Below are 22,706 nucleotides of genomic sequence, written 5' to 3'. Positions count from 1 at the left end.
TGAGCATGTAAATGATGGTGTTTCTAACTGGGCTTATCTCGACCACGGGATACCCCAGGCTGATTTTTGCTCCGGATTTGTGGATCCTCTACAAAATCATGTCAAATTGAAAAAATATATATTTTTGGCCCCAGGTGGGGTGGGACCCCACTACAAGGCCTAAGGGGCCAGGGTATTTCTGCCCTGCCCAATTTTCTTTTTTTTAATGTTTTTTCTTGGGACTAGGCTGTGTCCGAGTCTCAAGATGGCTGCCACCACTTCCTGGTTGAAGTGTTGGCAGCCAATCAGATATCAGCATGAGATCTGTCAGATCAGCAGAGGATTTGCGGCAATAGATATACTAATTTCTTTTTTCTTTAATAACTCCAAAACTGTTGAACGGATGTACATCAAACCACAAAAAGGGGCTCTTTCTGGATCAAAATGTGTTTTGGGACCACCTTTTTTTTTGTCTCCCGCTTGATGAATCACCCCGAATCCTACGCGACTCCAGCCACCTAGGCCTGTTCAGGGGGCCCCACAGGGAACCCAGGACCAGAAGGTCCCTGGGGCCGAAATGTGCATCAGGAGGGGGGCTCAGGCAGCCCCCTCCAAAATTAAATAAATATATTAAATACAGGACAGGCCCTGGTGGGTGGGGTCCCAGGGGCCTAAACTGCCACAGGGAAGGTGGACACGCAGCCCCTCCCTTGAAAAAAACAATTACATTAAAAAAAATTGGACGGGCCCTAGGGATGGAGTTCCGGGGCCCAAAATGAGCAAGGGAATGCGGGCCACACAGCCCCCTACCCAAAATAAAAAAGAATCAGAAATCGGCAACTTGCCTGAGGCCCGCCCCCTTCCTACACTACAAACGCGCCTCCTGGTGCACTCTTGTTTGGGAGATGAAGTCCCCTTCACTGCTGAGGGTCCTTAGGGGTCAACTAGCCCACCACCTCCAGTAAGCTTCGCAACCCACACCCCTTTTTCCACCACTCTGCAAACACGCCTCCTGGCACACTGCTGCTTGAGGGATGAAGTCCACTGTAGTCCTGAGGCCCTCAGGACGCAGGAGGACTGTATAGCCCCACCAGCAGTGCGCTGAGAGGCTCATTTTCACAGTGGAGGAAAAAGGGGCATGGCCTGTGACCACCTCTCAGCAATCCCACTGCATCGTAAGCCCCACACAGTGGGATTGCTGAGAGGTGGTCGCAGGCCATGACCCTTTTTCCTCCACTCTGCAGGAGACTTTAATTTCAGCAGGCAGAGTTCCATCCGGGGGCTCAATATGGGCTATAAATCTGTCCTCGTAATTGAAGTGGTTTACAAATCGGAACCCACTTGAGGGTGAAGTGGAAGCAAAATTTAAAACTACAGTTACCAGTGTGCATTGGAACATGAACTATAATGAAAGGCACACCTGAGAGCTAGAGAAAAAATGGCTAAAGAAAAAAAGGAAAGACTAAAATTTCACGCGCATAGTCACAATTAATGTCTGTGGTTTAAATGAGGCGAGAAAAAGAAGAGAGCTGAAAGAATATTTTAAAACACTGCAAGCAGACTTAATATGCTTGCAGGAAACGCATGTTAAATTCTCGCAGAAAAATTTATTAGAGCAATTGGGTTATTCGGTTTTGGTATGCACTACTCAGGGCACGAGGACATGTGGGGTAGCGATATTGGCTTGAGGAAATAGTGCTAAGCTGAAAAAACATCAGGCAGATAAACACGCCCGATGGGTTCTGGCTGAATTACAAGTATATCATTTGAATGTTACTTTATGTTCAATTTACGCACCTACTATGGATGATCCTGATACTTTCAGCCAAATAAATGCACGGCTATCTAACTGGCCACTTCCGATCATAGTGTGCGGTGATTTAAACATAAATGGTCTTTCAGGGTTATGGAAGGATGATGTAGGTAGGTTTAAAGGGAGGGAAAAAAAAGTCATAGAGCACTGGTTACTCTTATGAGAGATAATGGCTTAATTGACACATGGGAGCAGATTATGGGAGGAGGAGGCAGTACATATTATTCGGCTCCACATAAAACAGTAGCAAGGCTTGATTATTTTTTGATCTCACCTGCACTGCTACTGATTGTTACAATCAAAAAACTACCAAGATTAATGTCTGATCACAACCCTTTAGCTTTAGAGATTGTTCTGGCAAATGCAATGTTAAATCTAACTTCTTGGTCATTTGAGAGAGCTTTATTATACGATGTTGATTATGTTGCCCTTATGGAAAATTGGTTAAAAGAATTTTTGGGACATAACAGGGGTACGGCACGACCTTCAGTTGTTTGGGATGCGATGAAGGCCGGTATCAGAGGAGAAACTTTAAGCTACTCTCTAAGACGCAATAAAATGCAAAAAGTATTAACAGAGAAGAAGATTAGCGTTGTGGTGGATTTGGAGGAAGATCTTATAAAGACTCTAGTAGTGAAAGGGGATGTGACAGAAGTGACTCAAAAATTAGCTATTGCTAAAGCAGCAGTTGGGGAAGTATATAGCTCAAGAGCAGCCGAGAAGTATTTAGCAAGAAGAGAAGAGCAATATGAATATAATGAGCAAGTTGGACGCATCTTGGCGATAAGAACTAGACAGGCAGTTACTAAGGGACAGATAACTGAAATGATCACAGAAAGTGGAGTGGTAGTTAAAAACCCAAAGGAAATCTGTGCAGTGTTTCAGAATTTTTATAAGAAACTCTATAATCAAGAGGGAGAAGAGCCAAGAAAGAGTGAAATAGAAAGATATTTGGAAGAGGCTGCACTAGATAAAGTTACAAAGGAAGATAGAATCAGACTGGAGACAAAATTTACTCGAGAAGAAATTCAACTGGCTTTCAATGGACTACCATCAGGGAAAGCTGTAGGACCTGACCTTATACCCTTAGAATTTTATAAGAAATTCTTTGCAACATTAGAGGGGGATATCGCTACACTTATGGTCTCGATCCAAGAAGGAGCTGAACCTCCCGATTCCTGGAGTGAAGCGACAATGGTGGTTTTCTTAAAAAAGAATAACATTTCCACTGACCCCGGGTCATATAGGCCAATTAGCCTGATGAATAGCGATACAAAGGCCTACTCGAAAATATTAGCTAATAGATTGAGCTCGATAATTGGAAAGGTTGTCTCACCCCGCCAACATGGGTTTATCCCAGGTAGGGGACAGTCGATCACATTAGAAGAGTTATTACCTTGTTTGATGGAACGACAGCCTCACGAGACCCTATGTCTTTAATATTATTAGACGCAGAAAAAGCTTTCGATAGGGTCTCGTGGGGTTTTCTATGGACAACAATGTATAAACTCAACTTTGGGCAAAAGTATATAGGGGGATTGAAAGCGCTATATAAAAACCCAGTCATAAAAGTAAGAGTAGCGGGGGAACATAGTGAAAATATTAACATCAAGCGAGGAACTAGACAGGGCTGTCCCTGTTCACCGTTGCTCTTTGCTTGTTACATTGACTCTTTCATAAGACACATAGAAAGAAATAGGCTCATATGTCCTGTCGTATTGAATGGCTACGAGTCAAAAATCTTGGCTTATGCAGATGACCTAGCAATCACATCACCTACCCCAGTGGAAATAGAAAAAGATGCAAAAAAATATGGGCTTTGGTCTGGGTACAAATTGAACCAGACTAAAACACAGATAGTCATTAACCAATTTGCCATAATAGATGATGCTAGAGTAATAGATTTGGCGGTCTATCTGGGTATAACTATAACATCCAATTAGAAAGGCTAAACAAGATCTAGATAGGTTGGATAATTTACATCTTACAATAATCGGACGCTGCAATGTAATTAAGATGATGTTTCTTCCCAAAATGTTAAATTTCTTTCGAACTATTCCTTTAATATTTCATAATAACTGGGTTAAGGATATTGAAAGGGTCTGTAATCGATTTATATGGGCAAAAGGCAAAACTCGGAGTTCCATAAGAAAGATGGCACTACCTAAGGAAAAGGGAGGTTTAGCAGTTCCAGATTTTAAAGGATGTTATTTAGCAGCATCTTTACAGTATCTTAGAGGACTTCTAGGGGGGAATACTAACGATAGATGGCGGGATGGATTTGGTATACCAGATATATATGATTTATTAGTTAGAGACTCCAATAAAGGATTACTTACATTTAAAGAATGCAACTACTATAAAAGAACAAAGTTTAAGGTGTTTGCAGCAGCCAAATCGGTATGGTCTATGGTTCGGAAAAAAATCAAGCTGGGACGGATGAGTTTCTATACACCTTTATATAAAAATGAGCTACTCCCTGAAGTGTTTCATGATCAAGTCATGAAAAGATGGGATAGTGCTGGGGTTTGTATTATAGGAGACATTATAGATGATACGGGTATAATTTCATTTGAAAGGGCTAAATATATAAGTTAGATCGTAGAGACTTTTTCAAATACCTGCAGATCAGATCAGTAATACAAAGGAAACTGCCCAGGGGAGATAATTTTGAAAGAGAAGATTTGATGGAATATATTAAAAAAGAGAAGGGCTGCTCAATCTCACAATTGTACGGGGCGTTGAGTGAATGCAAAGAAGACGACAGGATTAAAATTTTTGCTAAATGGAGGACGAAGTTAAACTTAGTGGGAAACGAGGGGGAAAAATCGCTGCAGTTTGCTAATTCTATTCTTAAAGTTGCTAATTTACAATTTGCAATGCTACAAAACCTTCCATGAATTATATTATACGCCGCATAAAATAGCACAATGGGGGGGAATTAGTGGAATATTTTGTCCCAGATGTCAAAGTACACAAGCTGATACTATCCATATGTTTTCAGCATGTCCAAAATTAAATCCTTTTAAAAAGGCGATCGAAATTTTTTTTAGGGACGAATTAAGGATATCGATTGACTTAACAAACGAGATTATGATTTTGGGTGTAGGGAGAGATGGGCAGGATATCCCCCATCAGGAATTTTTATATATTGCAATGGCCATATCCTGACTTTGTATAGCAACTCTGTGGAAGGATCCTAATCCCACGTCATTTAACCAATGGCTTATAAGAATGCTGTCAATGTATACATTGGAGAAATCATTGTATGAAAAAAAAGGTCGTAAAGCGATGAAACTAGGTAAACGAATCTGTGCACCGGTAGAGCATTGGAAATTAAGAATAGAGGGGTGATCTATTTTACAATATTAGTTTATAACATTATAATAATTCTCACTTTTTTTGTTTCTTGTTTTTATGTACTTTAGCTCGTTTGTGTAAAGACTTATATGACCTGTGAAAATATTTTTTTGTCATTGTTCATAACGATGCACATCTGCTAAAAGAAATGTATATTTGGAATGAAATAATTGATTGTAATCATGTGGAACTGTACTCTCTGATGATGAATAATAATTTATTTTTTTTTTAAAACCAAGCAAGGCACACCTGAGGCCAATTTTGAGAATTTAAAAAGCACGCAGGGTACTGTGGGTCTGCAAAGAATCTCCGGTTTGGCTTGGGCCTCTGAGTAAGGAGAATGAAATCTCTGAAACGTGTCAGGCCTTGTGGATGCCAAAACGGGATGGAAAGCTGCCTGTTTTCATTAATAAAGGAAGTTTACCTTACCTGCAGCTGGAATGCGGCCTTACTTTTGCAGGTGCAATCTCTGAGTCAATATATATATATTATTTTACCCATGACACACATTAGTATGAAATATTTTTTCTATGTCTATTGTTGTCTGCACTGCACTAGCACTTTAAAAGCGATGTAAAATGTCAATGAGATGTCTTGTGATCAAGGGAGGGATCTCCCGAAACGCATTATGGCGGCATTGGCGAAATAAATTGATGCACTCATCAAACTGGGTCCGCGCTTGTCTGTTTGTACAGAAGTTGAAGGCGAGTTGGATTAATATATATATTACGGCCGAACGGCTGAATGGAATTACACCAAACTTGGCAAAATGGTAGGGCCTGGTATGCAGATGTGCCTTTGCTATGTTTGGTGAGAATCCCTCCAGTAGTTCTTGAGAAAATTGAAATTGAAATTTTTCAAATGGCATTTTCTAAGGGACCTTTAGACACGGCTACAGCCTGAATGGCTGAACGGAATTACACCAAACTTGGCAAAATGGTAGGGACAGGTATGCAGTAGTGCCTTTTCTATATTTGGTGAAAATCCCTCCAGTAGTTGTTGAGAAAATTGAATTTGATCAAATTATATATCTATATGCACTCACCGTATGCGCACCGTACGCGTACGGTACGCAGACGTGCGCGTACCCTTACGTGCGCGAGCGAGTTTCTGATTGGCTGGCAGTCGACTGTCAACATTCTAAACTGTCCAAACCAGGAAGTGTTGGCCACCATCTTGTTTTTCAGGAGAACTGAGGCACAAGAGAGCCCAAAACAAGAGTGGAAAACACGAAAAGGGGGCAGGGTAGAGACCCCCCAACCCTCTAGCCCTTCTCAGGGGGTCCCAAAAGGACCCCCAAGGGCAAAAAAAAAAAAAACGATAAAATCGCGGGGTACGCGTACCGTGCGCGTACCCCGCGATTTTAAAAAAAACTTTGCACTTGGTGGTCCTTCTGGGACCCCCTGAGAACGGCTAGGGGTCAGGGGGTCTCTACCCTGCCCCCTTTTCGCGTTTTCCACTCTTGTTTTGTGCTCTCTTGTGCCTCACTTCTCCTGAGAAACAAGATGGCTGCTCAGGTGGTCCCAGAAGGATAATAACATATATAAACGTTATCCGCTAATAGAATTAGCATTTACAAAACCTTTGAAATTTATTGAAAAAAAATATAGGTTTCACGCCTGATATAGATAGGAATTAGCATTTAAAAAACCTTGAAAATTCACTGAAAAAAACATAGGTTTCAGGCCTTATATAGTTAGGAATTAGCATTTAAAAAACCTTGCAAATTCACTTAAAAAACCATAGGTTTCAGGCCTTATATAGTTAGGAATTAGCATTTAAAAAACCTTGCAAATTCACTTAAAAAACCATAGGTTTCAGGCCTTATATAGTTAGGAATTAGCATTTTAAAAACCTTGCAAATTCACTTAAAAAACCATAGGTTTCAGGCCTTATATAGTTAAGAATTAGCGTTTAAAAAACCATTGAAATTGCTCCTATGTAGTTAGTTGTACTAACTATATTTCGCACACCCGCAATCCACTGCTGAGGATGTCACATATTACATCATTCATGACATGGTCAGTGACATCACTGATGACATCTCATTTGACATCACTGATCACATCACTGATGATATCATTCATGTGATAATACGATGCACCTCCTCACACTCTAATATAACCTTTGATACACCCAGTGTTAAATACAGACTACCATTCTTGAAACCATTGACACACCAATACCAGTTACTACATACGCACTCACTGATTCCTAGGTCTACACACACATTCACTCATTCACCCATAGAATCACTCATACATACAGTCACTCATCAATACAACACTATCATATGCACTCATACACCTATACAGACACTCACACACTGCCACTCATCCATGGAGTTTACTCACACACCTAGTCAGTCATGCAAAGAATCAATCACACTTCCATTTCCTCAACTATACAGTTATACACATGACACCTTACTTATTCAAACATATACTAACACATACTTACTCTCTTATACAATCACTGATACAAGTACACAATGATGCATACAGCCACTCGCACATTCACTGGCTCTCATGTATAGTCATTTATATATGCCAACTCTCACCTGCACTGTGTTTTACATATGTACTTACTTGGACATGTAGCACTGAGATATCCATTCACTCACCAACACACCCATGCACACAGTCAACCGCCCATATAGCTGTTTCTACATGCACTCTTGAACTCATACACCTAGTGAATCATATGCTCACACATCTATGCACAGAGTCACACACCTCCCAGCCACCCACACACACACTCAGTCTCCCATTCAAATACTTGGGCAACCAATCAATAACCCATATAGCCACTTATATAGCTACTGATCAACACATGCAGCAGCTTACACAACAACAGACATACTGATGCACGCATTCAGACAGTTTAGTCACTAACCCATGCATTTAGTAAGACACATTTAATCACTCACTCATACAGTCAGTCACGCACCTACTAAATCCTTCATCCAGACACTTATACATCCACTCATTCTTCAATATGTAAAACATATTTAAACTTTACAGAAACACACAGTCACTGGATGATGTCATCAGTGATGTCAAATGAGATGTCAAATGAGATGTCATTTGAGATGTCATCAGTGATGTCATCAGTGATGTCACTGACCATGTCATGAATGATGTAATATGTGACATCATCAGCAGTGGATTGCGGGTGCGTGAAATATAGTTAGTACAACTAACTATATAGGAGCAATTTCAATGGTTTTTAAACGCTAATTCCTAACTATATAAGGCCTGAAACCTATGGTTTTTTAAGTGAATATATATATACATACATACATATATATATATATGTGAAAAAATGAAGCAGAGACCTCTGGGTAGTTCTCAAGTTTAGGTGGAAAGCAGCTCCTGTATAAAGCACTCTCAACACCAGCGACACTAGATCTGCTCACCTCAAATGTCTGCTTTTCTATCAAAGTCTTTAAGCATAGGACTAGCACAGTGCTGTCCTTGCTGAGCTGTAATACTGTGCCTGGAGTGATAAATCAACAAAACAAGATGCCAGTACTGCTATCTGATTTAACACATTTAAATGCACAATGACTTAAACAATTGTAGCATTACCACACAACAAATTGTGACTGTATTAATCTTTTTATTTTTTGAATATTCTCAATTATTCCAAAACAGCATTATTTCAAAAATTCTAAAGAGATTTCATAAAGGAGAGGAAATATTTAAAATCTATAGTCCATTTGGATGTGAAAAAGTGGGTATTTTTTTGAACACATAAAGAGGAGAAATGTATTTAGAAGTGTTGGGGCTACAATCACACATCACATTCATCATCTGTCATTAAGTCAATACAACTGTCCTGTGCATTCATCTTGCAATCTAGGGAAGTGTGCTTCAAGAAATGAAAAGGAAAAAGAAGAAAGAAAAACGTGAATAGCCTCACCAGGGTTCAAAGGAACCGCTTATTAGTAGATGCGGTGGGGTGCTATTTTAATTTTATATTTCTAATGAAAACATCATATATCAGGCCATCAACACTTTTTACAATCTCGATATTTCACAATAATATTGTCACAAGATTAGCCTGGAAAAAGAAAGAAGGTCGACGCGTTTCGAAACCCCTAAATCATGGGGGTTCTCTTCAGGACCTTGAGGGATCAGTCCTTGTCTTCTTAACAATCCTGCGTAACTCTTAGTTCCAATGCACCACGTCAGTTGTCCAAATTTCAAGATTATTATCGTGGCCAAATTCCACACGCACAATCAATTGTCAAAAAGTTACCGTCGTGGTCTTCACAAAGGGGGAGAATCTTCCTGAAGTAAAACAGGCGCTGACTCATGCAGTTCTTATTTCATCACCCGATTCCTTGTTTTTTGGACCTAGAGTGCAGCCGCGGACTGTGAGATGCTGTGCTGGTCGAGAGGAGATCCGTTCCAAAAAACAAGGAATCGGGTGATGAAATAAGAACTGCATGAGTCAGCGCCTGTTTTACTTCAGGAAGATTCTCCCCCTTTGTGAAGACCACGACGGTAACTTTTTGACAATTGATTGTGCGTGTGGAATTTGGCCACGATAATAATCTTGAAATTTGGACAACTGACGTAGTGCATTGGAACTAAGAGTTACGCAGGATTGTTAAGAAGACAAGGACTGATCCCTCAAGGTCCTGAAGAGAACCCCCATCATTTAGGGGTTTCGAAACACGTCGACCTTCTTTCTTTTTCCAGGCTAATCTTGTGACAATATTATTGTGAAATATCGAGATTGTAAAAAGTGTTGATGGCCTGATATATGATGTTTTCATTAGAAATATAAAATTAAAATAGCACCCCACCGCATCTACTAATAAGTGGTTCGTTTGAACCCTGGTGAGGCTATTCATGTTTTTCTTTCTTCTTTTTCCTTTTCATTTCTTGAAGCACACTTCCCTTGATTGCGAGATGAATGCACAGGACAGTTGTATTGACTTAATGACAGATGATGAATGTGATGTGTGATTGTAGCCCCAACACTTCTAAATACATTTCTCCTCTTTATGTGTTCAAAAAAATACCCACTTTTTCACATCCAAATGGACTATAGATTTTAAATATTTCCTCTCCTTTATGAAATCTCTTTAGAATTTTTGAAATAATGCTGTTTTGGAATAATTGAGAATATTCAAAAAATAAAAAGATTAATACAGTCACAATTTGTTGTGTGGTAATGCTACAATTGTTTAAGTCATTGTGCATTTAAATGTGTTAAATCAGATAGCAGTACTGGCATCTTGTTTTGTTGAGAATCATATACGGCGCGGCCTTTCTGCGCTTTAGCCAAACCCTTTGTTGTTTCATGGAGTGATAAATGGCGTTTGTCATTTTACAGCTTGGCAAGGACAGCACTGTGCTAGTCCTATGCTTAAAAACTTTGCTGTAGAAATGGCAAAAGACTTTGTCCATTTCTATCTCGGCGTGGATAGCACTGTGCTAAAACATATTTGGGAAAAATATGAATCGAGACAAAATACTGTGACTTGGCTTGGGTGATGTGACCACCAAAATAGCACTCATCGAATCTTTTGTGTTTGAAAGCTTGGCGCTACAGAGGATAAGTGAGACACCTGCTCCTCAAAGAGACAATCTTGAGATGAGCATGGCAGTGACGCAACTTAATTCTTTGGATTTATGTCATTTCCGGCGCCTCATCACCTACCTAGCTGAGAGAAATACAATGTCTAGATTAAATGATTTTAGGCATCTGTTTGCTTTTCTGTTTACTGTATCATTGCTTTTATGTTACTCATAACTTGTTCATGAGAAATAAATGGAGTCGGTGAACATACTGCGTTGAGTTCAAAGGAATAACTGCTTTTAAAGTATATTATATTCACGTTGAACCCTATGACCAAATTTGCAAGGGTTTTCTTTCTTGATAATTTGTATATTGAAAACTTTCCTAAACAATCTTTGGCCAAAAGAAAATTGTCACGCAAAGCCTAAAACAGTTTTCATAATAAAACGGCATACGAAAAGATTACTCGTGCACTCTTTAAAGACTCCGGAACTTCATGAATAAAAATTAAACCGCATTTCTAGTTCAACCCCCTAGATGGCACCACAAGCTACCGAATGTGACTAGTCCCTTGCAATGGGACACGTCAAGCCTATGCTGACAAAAATGGGTATCTTTCCGAAAATTAGGAAAGGAGAAAGACATACGCACTAATGGGAAACACTTTATGTGATCCACGAACGTTCTTTCTTCGAGTACTCATGTCTTATTCCTGGAAATGCATAGTAAATCATACCCACACACGGAATAATACATACCTACTTTTAAAAGCTGTGAAATCTGGACTTGCTCTTTGGTGACTATTCCTGGCGCAGCTGCTATTTCACAGGTTCTCAAGGCACACATAGCCTTGGTAGAGATGAAGTCCCACCTACCAGCGCGAGTTTTCTCTGGGGTTTCATCCTTCCAAGCTCTGGTGGACATTGCTTAGTTAGCTCAGGAGGTTTAGCAAGTGTTCCCTGCGTTTGTGGCCTGCAGGTCACATTCCGGCATCCCTTCAGGACCACTTCAATAAACCGTCCATTGTTAAAGTTACAAACTGCGCATTCATCCATCTTGGGAAACCAAAGCTCTCTATTGATCCATGAAGGCCGTAGTTCATATTCTCTGACTGGCTGGGTCCAAACTGGAATGGCATGGTGAGCAAAAAAACGATGGATTTAGGCCCAGATCTCTGTACTGGGGTGAATGTATGACATTGTTCTGCAATCTGTCCATCAATTGTTCTTTTTGCATTTGTCACCCTGAGTGGGATGGGTATTCCCAGACGTGGGTCCCGTGCTCTCCATGCCACTGGAGTCAAGCTATCCTGGCTGATGAGGGCTGAAAGCCCGAAACCGGTCCTAGGATGCTTGTTTCCAGTCCAGGGAGGACTGCTTTGCATATGGCTGGGTCCAAACTGGAATGGCATGGTGAGCAAAAAAACGAAGGATTTAGGCCCAGATCGCTGTACTGGGGTGAATATATGACATTGTTCTGCATTCTGTCCATCAATTGTTCTTTTTGCATTTGTCACCCCGAGTGGGACGGGTATTCCCAGACGTGGGCCCCGTGCTCTCCATGCCACTGGAGTCAAGCTATCCTGGCTGATGAGGTCTGAAAGCCCGAAATCGGTCCTAGGATGCTTGTTTCCAGTCCAGGGAGGACTGATTTCAATATGGCTGGGTCCAAACTGGAATGGCATGGTGAGAAAAATAATGATGGATTTAGGCGCATATCTCTGTACTGGGGTGAATGTATGACATTGTTCTGCATTCTGTCCACCAATTGTTCTTTTTGCATATTCTTAGACCAGCATGGGTTGATGAAGAAACACCCTACACGATCTCATGAGCATCGCAATATATTGCTTCTGACAAGGGGCATTTTCTAATTGTTGTTTTACTTTGTAACATTTAGTGTGACTGTGGCACAAGAGTCAGATTATTTTAGTAAACAACGCTTCTAGTTTTCATTGCCAGCGGTTCCAGTTGTTGATGAATGTGTAAATGTGTGTCATTTTGGAAAGTGATATCCAGCTGGAGCTGGTCTCTTCTTAGGTCTCGCCTACCTAAGCTATCTGGTAGGCCAAAGCCTCTTCTGGACATACCAAAAACTTACTGTGGGCTCTTAGCCCTAAAATTGCTTACCATTGGTTGTCAGTCTCTTTTGCTTGCTTCTTACTCGATGGCTTGCATCCCTTGTCTTGTATTTGTTGCTCCCCTGGAACATTATCCTTTTTGTGATCCTTTTGATAGGTTAACGTGCCATCCACTATTCACAAAATATTTGGGGGTGCATGTGTTTTCTTATTCTCTCCTGAATGCCTCTTACTCTCTCAATTACCAGCCCACCATTCGATTCCCCTTCAATCACCATTCACCCCCTTCTCTGTTGCTCCGCTACCCCTCGTGTTCCTTGAAATACATTAATTTAATTTCACATGTCTTTGAGGGCACTGCGGCTGCCATTTGGTGCTGGGCCCTAACAAGTGCTTTCACACGTCTCTGTTGCTTCCTCATCAAATGCCCACACTTCTTTGCTTTCCCTGCCTCCCTCCCACTTCACCTTCCTCTCTCCCTTACCCTCCCAACTCCTCGTGGTCATTAATATTTTTATTTTTATTACTTTTGAAGCCTCCGCAGCTGCTATTTAATGCTGCGTGCTCTGATAGCCAAAAAGCACTTTCTCGCACATAAAAATCATTTTTGTTTATTTTACCAATCTAAATGGCGTCTGCCACCTCGAATAGATAAATAAAAATATGACAATGGCCCCCATGTTCATTCCATAGGCACATGCATGTATGGTAATGCATTAGGGCATCTACAGAATGACACGGTGGGTAAAAGCGGGTGTCGGGTGTCTATTAACGACTTTTCTTCTTTTTTTTACCTTTTTGCAGATGCTGTACAGTATTCGCAAAATATATTGGCAAAGCTAATAGGTCAACAAGGCGAGACCTATTGGCTTTGACAATGTTTATTACTTCTGGTAACTATTTTCTCTGTTGCATTCAACAAAGACTCTCCAGGGGAGAGTCAGATGATTTTCACACCAGACACTGACTGGAACAGAGCGATTCCACGGTTTCGGGAGCGCACTAGAGACTTCCATCGATCAATCAATCAGTAGATTTGTAGAGCGCTACTTGTCACCCGTGATGGTATCCAGTCACTGGCAGGGTCCAGATGATTAGTCAGGTCTTCACGCACTTTTGGAACTCTGGAAGATATGGGAAGGTCCGTAGATGAAAGGATAACTCGTACCATGTCTTCGCTGCTAGGTAGGAGGAGTGACATCTGCTATGTCGGATGCAGGGGTGAGGGTTAGAGAAAGGGACTGTGTCAATGTTTATGTTAACATATGTATGTGGAGGGCGTGTAACCCACCTCATTAAACTTTCCTCTCACTCCCCCATTTGTTAGATATGCACAGTAATTGCAGAGCTGAACTTTTGCTTCACATTTCATGGTTTGTGAATTTGAAAGTCCAAAGAAAGCCTTAAGTCCCAAAACTGGCAAATCTGGTAAAAGAAAACCAAGGACTGGCAATTAGATGTCATCTCAACAGGAGTCCAATTGTAAACCTCTGGGTCTTTCAGGCATAGTCAGGGCAGGAAAGAGACCCTTGGTAGTCTGGTGGTTTCATAGCTGCTACACGGCCCCATATCATGAGTGACCAGGGTCGTACTAGCCGTAGCGGGCACCGGGCGTTTACCCAGTGGGTCGCCACGGTGGGGGCCAGTTTTGGACCCCTGGCGGGCCGTTTTTGTTACCAGGGCGGTTTTGCAGCATAGCTGCAATATCAGCCTCCTGTAACAAAAGCAGACGGATTGTATACGTACACAGGTAAATGGGGAGTTAGATCTCTCTAAGAAAATCTGACAGATTAACACACCTATACTTATTAGGATAGGTAGAACAAGGTAGGAGTACAATTTTATGTTTACATATAATCCGATGCAGTTGTATTGAATTATTCTTCCTGTTTACCAGTCTCGTCATGCTGGTGACATTGGTTTGCTTTATTTTATTAATCATTGCAGCTCATATATTTTACGCAAGATTGTAGCTGCATCAATAAATATTTGAAACGCCACCTGTGTATTTCTTGTGTACCTCTTTGGGCATGCCTGAGTTACAAACGCATGGGTAAGATTTGTTTCCATGATTTCCTTGGGGAATTAGAGTTGTATTTTTCTGAGGTTGCAGACACCATCCACGGGCGTGTCAGTTTAGGGGCCTAGATGATGCACTGTGAGGTAGCCAGGTATCAGGTCAACATATTCTGATGGTATATTTGGAATTATTCTCGTATACGTTTGACGCTTATTTTACTCAAAACGCACAGAACTTACTGAGGAAGTAGGTAATTTATGATACTCTTAGATATTTGCATGAGGCACATTCCTACGGGTTGCCCTAAAGCTGTACCTCTGGTGAGCCCTCAAAGCTGGTTGTATAATCCCATACCCTTGAGTTTTGACTAACACTCCTGGGTGGAACCTCTGACCATATATGACCAGTACCATACTCATTCATGCTCCATGTTACACAGAGGTGAACTTTCCAAGCAAGTTTGGTGTCTGAAGGTATAATGCTCAAACTTCTAGGTTTCTTTCAGGCACACATAGGTTGATTCTTCAGGCCTATGTCATCATGGCTGATCATTTAATGCTTGCTCCTCTGTCACTCCACAGTGATCCATGAGAGCATATATGATGGCTGACAGTATAATGCCAATTTCTATGGGCTGCTTCACGGCACACCTGGGTCAACTTCTCAGAGCCTGTACTACAGCTGCCAGTATGTTTCTTCTCCGTTGCTTGACTTTGACTCATCAAAGCATGAACTACTTGCTTCAGAATGCTCATTCTTATGTATTGCTGGTATGCCATTCCTGGCTGCTGCTATCAGAATTCTACTATAGATGGTTGCGTATTAGCTGCCACTTTCTGCCCCTGGATACATTTGTTAGAGCATGCAGTAAAACTGACGGTATAATGCCCATTCATCAGGGTTGCTCCCTGGTACACACTGTTGCTAGCTCCTCTGGTGCTCCATGGTTACCCTTCAGAGCATGGCTGGCAATATAATGCCCCTTTGGATAGGTTGTTCCCTGCCCACCCTATGTAGTCTCCTCAGGCATAGACCATGGCTACATGTATAATGATTGTTTGTCTGCCACTAATCGGTAGACTCACCAGAGCATATTCAGTGATTTATTTTATTAGGCCTACTCCTATGAGTTGTAACCTGCTGCTCATGGGTAGGCTGTCAGAGCATATACCATGACAGATTGCATGCATACCATATCATAATGCCAATTGCTATGGGTTACTGCTTAGCTGCTCTTGGGTGGACACCAGAACATTTACTATATTGCAACAAACTTGTAACCCCCTTGCCACCCCACTCCCAAGAGTGCATCACTTGGCCTGAAGCACAATCAGTAGAATTTTGGGTGAAACAATATTTGTGGAGAACAAAATAATATTATTTTCGCCAACGACATTGCTATTTCCAGAGCATACCAGTGCACTTCGAAGCCACACTGTTCAGAGACCACAACAAAATACTGTGCAAGATGCATGAGAAGAAGGGAGAGCAAGAGCTCCGGAAAAAACACTTAAGCAGCCAAACGTGGCAGGAAGGCCCTTGCTTCTGAATACAAAATTGTACTGCCCTGCAACAATGACTGGTGCTATCAATGGCAAGGAGGGGTGTGCTGGGACAGTGCTACTGGTTGGAAGAATACATCTGGTATCAGTGGGAGAAACAGCGTCTGTCTCATGGTAGGCAAAGGAACTAGAGCTACTCAAAGGGCTGCAGCTACGATTTGGAAGGAGGATGATGTTAGGATCTCCAAACAGCTCTACTATCCTTTGTAGGCGCGATAAACATTTATGGAAATAGCTGAAAGGAATAATAATAGCATCTTAGAAGTGGAAGCAGTATTTGAAGGGATAAACTGAAGGTTTTTGGTGCGTAGAGTAAGGACCTGGTGATACCAAGGGAGACTAGTCAATGCAGCTATAGAGCCAGGGGGTGTGATCCCAATACCCTACCTTTGTCTCAGCTCTTGCAGGCAGTTATGGTCTTGGGAAGGGAAGCACATTTTATTTCACTGTTCGTAGGTGGTCAGGTCAGGGATACAGGATTAATATGTAGCCCCCTTGAAACTAAAAAAAAAAGAGGAACATTCCATCCAGATCTTGGTTCAACTCAGACATTAACAACGAAAGAAGACTACTAAGAGCTACAGAAAGACTATGGAGAAGCAACCCCTCCTCAAACCTACTGGAACAACTCCAAACAGCCCGAAGGAAATACAAAAAAACATTAATAGCGAAAAATCCACCTTTTTCTGCGCCGACCTGGACAACACAACAACCAGGCCCAACAAACTGTTCAAAATAATCAGACAACAAACCTCCAAACCCCTGGAATCCTCCCTACAGGCCTCCAAGGACTTGTGTGAAAACTTTGCCAACTTTTCAGAGAAAAAATCACCAAGATTGAGCTCTCACTGGACATCAATGTCAACCCAGTCTGCAAAAGCCTGCCACAAGTGACAGTAGATAGCATGCCCAAGCACCCAAAAAAAACCTGGAAGTCCTTCAACCCTATCCCGGAAACCGAGATCCTCAAACTGATCGCCACCTCCAAACCTGCCTCTCATGTCCTTGACCCGCTACCCATCGAACTGACCAAAAAACTCAAACTCTCCATAGCCCCATTCTGGTGCAAGATCATGAACAGCTCCCTGAGAACCGGCATCATACCTGAATGCCTCAAAGTTGGTCAAGTCATGCCACTACTGAAAAAAACAGGATTTGACTCCAAGGAACTGATGAACTTCAGTCCCGTCTCCAACCCCCCCCCCCATCCAAAATCCTTGAGAAATGCGTCCACCAACAACTAACTCAGCACATGGATAGCATCAACCTTCTTGACCCCCACCAATCAGGTTTCAGAAAAAGGCTATAGCACCGAGACTGCGATCCTTAACATCACAGATGACATCCGCAAATCCCTCAATACCAACCAATGTTGCCTCCTCATTCTCCTAGACCTGTCGGCAGTCTTTGACACGGTTGATTACCAACTTCTCATCAAGGCTTTACACGAAAGGGTAGGAGCTGATGAGATGGTCCTATACTGGTTCTCCTCCTTCTTACACAGCCGCTCACAAAGGGTAAAAATAAAAAACCTTTCCTCCGACCTACACCCCGTCAACAGGGGCGTCCCCCAAGGTTCAGTACTCTCACCCCAATTGTTCAACATATACATGGAACCCCTCACCACCCTTCTCAAAAATGCTAACATCCCTTTCCACCTCTATGCAGAAGACACCCAGATCTATCTAGAAACGTCCTCCATTGATGACATTCACAGACTAAATGTCACTCTAAAAGAAAACCAACATTGGCTATCGCTTAACCACTTAAACCGAAATACTCCTGATCTCTAACAAAGAAGAGAACCCTCACATCTCAGAATGGGTAAAAGCTTTGGATGCTGTGAACGGCAATCACACTCTGACTCACTCCGTTAAATCATTAGGAATCACCCTAGACTCAAAACTACACATGGACCTACACATCAAGAACTCCACAAAGAGTGCCTTCATCAACCTGAAGCTACTTAACAAAATAAAACCATTCATCCCAACCAATGACCTCAATCAAGCCACCCAATCACTGGTGCTATCCAGACTTGACTTTGGGAATGCCACCCTCACTGGTACAACAAAATCTCACCTGGCTCCCCTCAAAACTACTCTCAACACAGCAGCTAGAATGGTCACTGGAATCAGGAAATACGACCACATCTCACCAGCACTCAGAGAACTAAAATGGCCCCAATCAAACTGCGTGCCAGTTTGAGAACTGCCTGCCTCACACACAAAGGTCTGCACACAGGAAAACCTGAGTATTTGGCTGCTAAACTCAAAGGGCTGGTCAGACAAGGAACCTTAAGAGCTCCAGCACCCTATTACTCATCCCTATGAAAACACGCAAACAAAAAACGGCCGCACGGTCCTTCGCCGGAAATGCACCCAAAATCTGTAATGCAATCCCAGTCTGTATCAGGACTATCTCGTCCTTCACAAAATTAAAAAAACACCTAAAAGTCCTTTTCCTCAACCGCTCCCTCCCGAATTGATAGCCGCCATCTAAACGCAAGTCCCTGCTCGCCGTCTCTCCCAGAAATCGTAGCTCAAAGACTTACCCTTTCCCTGCTGTTTGACCCCTTACTGCTCCCCCCCAAGTGGTTCAACTCCAAGACAACGTGCACTCTATGAGGTTATCTCAGGACTCACGTTTTACCTCAGTGCTTCTCAGCACACTCGGACTTCCTAATCTATATGTAGAATACTGCTTTATTGTATGAATCCTGCTCAAAAACTGTTGTGAAGCGCTCCAATACCCTCAGGTCAGGCTAGCACTATTTTAAAACTCCTTAATAAATAAATATAAATATGCATAGAACCCCTGGAATAGTTCTAACTGATTAGATCTGAAATGTGAACAAGTAACATAGATTAAATTTGAAAGGTTCAGATCTCATCGTGTACTCAAACTAGCTAGGTGTTACTTGGGGAACACTCAAAACCATTACACTACGGATCTGTGCCTTGGTAGACCATACCAGCTCAGCAAGGTCTTGTGACTTTTCTATGGCTACTAGTGTCCTCCTTTGTTGCTCTCCAGAGGCAAACATCTGGAAAGTATCAGGTCTCTGTGCCACAGGTAATGTAACTCAGAAAAGTCAGGACTTCATGCACAAAGTCGGCAAAGCTGGAGGCTTAAGTCAGTAACTTTTCTGAATTTAAAGTTCAGAAGAGTAATAACAGCGCCATTTAAAACAGAAGAACAAATGGATGAATTGGTATGGAGGTGTTGAGTGCAATCCAATTAAAGTGTTTTTGGAGAAACTTCTTACAAGTGTACAGTATATTTCTACCTGTTCTTGATCATCCAAGCATGTTAAACAAAGACGTAGTGTACTAGGCATTAGAGATTATAAGAACCTCTGGAGGTTCTGTCTACTTGCCACAGCGCACAACTGTTACCTTGTATTTTTGAATTGCCCTTTGTTATCTCCAGTCTCATGGTGTCTTGCTGCAGGCGTGTAGAAAGCCAGCAGAAGGGGTGAGCTTGTTAGCCATGTTATAGATGCAGGCACAAAAGCACAGAAGTCATTGGAGGCACACTTATTGTGCACCTGTAGAAGTGTCAGACAGTTGGTGCTCCTGTAAGGAGGGCACAGGGGTCCTAAGGACCTCCTAGCCACCCACTACAGGCGGGTACCCTCACTTACTGCACCCGCTTGCAGGTGGATCCTTGCCTCCGTTTAATTCAGAGGTAAGTTTTGGGCTAAGTGAAAGAAGATCAGCTGCTTCAAACAGCCAGGCTGCCTTTCACTGGTGCGCTGCCCCTATGGCAGGCATGGGTTCGTGGCTGCCCCTGTGGTAGCGCATTATCTGTAATAGGGCACACTTTCCCGGTTGTGCCGGGTGCACTCTTTTTAAGGTGCCTCGCGTTTAGATCAGGACAGTGTATTAATGGCCATAGAGTGGAAAAGACTTTTGATACGTTGTACATCAGCGTACTGGTGCATTTTGATGCTGTAATTGGTAAGCTGAGAACCATGGGTTCCATGTAGAGGTTGAAGATGACTGGAAACAACATGGATCCCTGACATTATGTGGGTGCCATGCTTCCCTTAACTTAGATCTGTGACCATCATCTTGCCACCAACTGGCAGAGCACGGTGAATTGCAGGGGCCACTGTCCTACATCGTCCCAAATATTCACTGCTAACTGTGTAACCTTCTGCAAAAGCCTAGGCTCCTGCCATGGCCCTTACGCCATTGTCAGAATGGTGTGCCTCCTACTCACACCTTAATGGCTATTGCATGTCCTCTCCCATTTGCCATGAGTCTAACACTTATCTTTCTTCGCCCTTGCAAGACACAAGCTCCTGACATGTTGCATTTGAGCACAGTACACTAAACCTAGCACCTTGATAGTTTATGCCTGGCAGGAAGTTTCTCAGAAATTCCTGTAGTATTGTGTAAGGAGACAAGGAAGGCGTCTTCCCGGTCAATTTGACTTGGTTGTGATTTAACCCACAATCCTCCCCAGACTCCCTTCGGGTATACGTTGCGCTATATACATTCATTCAACATAACCTAACAATTCCTGTAGCCAAACGCTTTAACTCCTCTAGCAAATAAGAGCCCTTGAACTTTAACTTTACATTGGTAATATGTGGGGCCGCTTGCATTCTGGGTGTGTTGGTGCAACCAAGTGACCCCATGGGCCCCCAAATACTAGGAAAATTAACCACAGCAAACCACTACTCCAGTTTTGCAGTTACCTATACAAATATACACCGCCCTTTCTTTGTGCGCTTGACTCGATCCCTACTTGTTCCCACTTGTCCTTACTCTCTTTTCCAATCAATCTATTGGATAGGGTCAAGGATAAACTCTCAAAAACCTACTGCTGTCCCCAAAGCAGTTTTTTGGGGGAAAGGTGTCTTACAACTATCGTTTCCATCAGTCGCACGCTCCTGAAATTTGTTGGAGGGAGGAAGGGAAGTTGGCCAGAGGCAAAAAAGACTCTGCCACCTGAAGCATCTACACGAACACAGTTTCTTTTTTTAATAAACAGTCTACCTGGGCTAATCAGGATCTACTCTTACCTCATTAATCTGATGACACATCTATTGCCCCACTCCTGGTAGCAATTCAGAGAACAAAATAACAGTCGCACCATGTTTCCGCTCCATTTTCTAGACATGTACTGTAGGGATAACAATGCTGAAAGACTTATTCATCCTTGGTGGCACCACCTGTTCCCAATCTTCTCCTAGCTCTTCCTTGGTCCACCCCTACAGGCGATTGCTTCCTTCTTGCTCCCACACAATGCCCACTGGCTTACCACCACCATTATTCCTCTGATACATCCTCCTGACGTTCTAGGATCCTTCCTGCCGCCCTTGCTGGAATCACTTTACCTATTTTGGTGTTTTAATGCGCATAGGGCCCTGTCCATGTTTTAACCCCATACCTTCAACAAACCCACTCTCTAACTCACCTTGGTCTTAATTTAGGTGTGTCGATGTGCAGGTGGCCTGGCCCTTATTTGGACCGTATGCCTTCAACATAGCAAGACTCTGACTCAACCTGGCCCGAATTTTGATGCCTGCAGCTATTCATTTCCTGTCAACTGCTTTTGAAGAGTTTCTAGCATTTCCTGTATATCAAGGATAGATTGATCGTTCTACAAACCTTTCTTCATCCTGTATATCAGATTTCTCAACCTCGTCTATTAAGGCTGGCTGCTCCTTCTTCCCATCTACCACTGCCCTCTTCTTTATCAATCTGCCCCTGTCCCATTCCTCTTGCACTTGTTCTCGAATTCTACGTCAATACTGTTCCTTTTTCCTGGCCTTATCCATCTATAGTTGCTTCTCCCTGTTGGTGCCTTTTCTGCTCTTGCTGCCTACTGGCTGGTGGCTCAGTTTTCACCCAATCAGGATAAAAGAAAATCCCATTCACGTTGTCACCTTTGAGCGTGAATCTTATAATACCATCCCACCAGCAATTTTCTCTGTTTAATGTCCTAGAATCCCACCCAAATGCCATACCAGTTTACTCTCGGCTGTCCCCAAATCACAACTGTAACCAGTGCCTCTCAGAATCCCCCACTGCACCACAAACATCCCCTCCACCTGCTCTCCTTTCTGATTCCCCCCAGTTTTTGACTAGCAAGCCTACATAGCCAGAAGCCACACTTTCTGCGAAATCAGTCATGTAAACTCAATAAAGGAAAAATGAAGACAATGTTTTCCCCTTCTAAGAAATGTATAAATCAGTGCTGTTCACTAGAAAGTGAATACAACTCTTCCTACAACCTATCACATGCTACTGGCTTGAATGCAGTCACTGTAGCACAATGTGTATTTGTACAGCACATTCAGCCCTTGAGGCATCTTGGCACTGAATAACAGATGTGTATTGT

The sequence above is a fragment of the Lissotriton helveticus genome, chromosome 11 (assembly GCF_964261635.1).
Source record: "Lissotriton helveticus chromosome 11, aLisHel1.1, whole genome shotgun sequence".
Lineage (NCBI taxonomy): Eukaryota > Metazoa > Chordata > Amphibia > Caudata > Salamandridae > Lissotriton > Lissotriton helveticus.
This window is presented reverse-complemented; position numbering follows the sequence as displayed.